Source organism: Tachysurus fulvidraco, chromosome 10 (genome assembly GCF_022655615.1).
Source record: "Tachysurus fulvidraco isolate hzauxx_2018 chromosome 10, HZAU_PFXX_2.0, whole genome shotgun sequence".
In the NCBI taxonomy this organism is placed as follows: domain Eukaryota; kingdom Metazoa; phylum Chordata; class Actinopteri; order Siluriformes; family Bagridae; genus Tachysurus; species Tachysurus fulvidraco.
In genome coordinates, this window is record NC_062527.1 from 24,554,236 (window position 1) to 24,555,026 (window position 791).

A 791-nucleotide genomic window follows, 5' to 3' on the forward strand; every position below is an offset into this window, starting at 1 on the left:
TGTGTATTTGTAATAGACAATAAATTTTCTCTTCATGTAATAACATTTTTTAATCTTTGTGTCACAATAAAAATATCTACATACAATATAGTGTAAATTAAATAGATCTCAGTTCAGTTCACTTCATTTCCAGGTTATATCACTGTAAATGTGTAAAAGTTCATGATGTGAATGTGAGGAACTGTAGGGTAAATAAATAGAGCTCATATTTAACCCTCCTTAACTGTTTTTAACACTACACTGGAGTTTCATTCTGCTGCTGGAAGGAAATCGACTTCTGGGACGTTTTTAATCAGAAGAAACAAACCGGTGATGTCGTGTCTGTGAGTCTGATCTAAAATAAGTCTCTGTTTCAGTGTGAGACATGTGTTTGTCCCTCTGTGGGAAGAACTTTAACTGATTATGAACAAGCACTAGGAACATCTCAGAGAGCAGAAATGGTTTTGATGGTTCTGAGATCACTGTTTAGTCTGAAGATACAAACATTTGTGTGAAAAAATAACCATTTATTTATCGTTTCTATGAATATAATCACCTCTAGTATTGTAGAGAAAAATAGTGATGAAACTCTACAGATTCTTAACGTCCTGAGTGTCTACTTTTATATGAGCTTCATATTAACACCACTGTGGAGTGAGACACGAGGAAGACGTTCAGTCATCAACAAGGACACGAGACAAACAGGAAGAAACAAAATATTTTGTACTTAAACTCTCTGTGTTAATCAAACTGAACCAGTATTTTTGCCAAAGCAGATAACAACAGGTCTCATATGGACAAAATGCCACCCA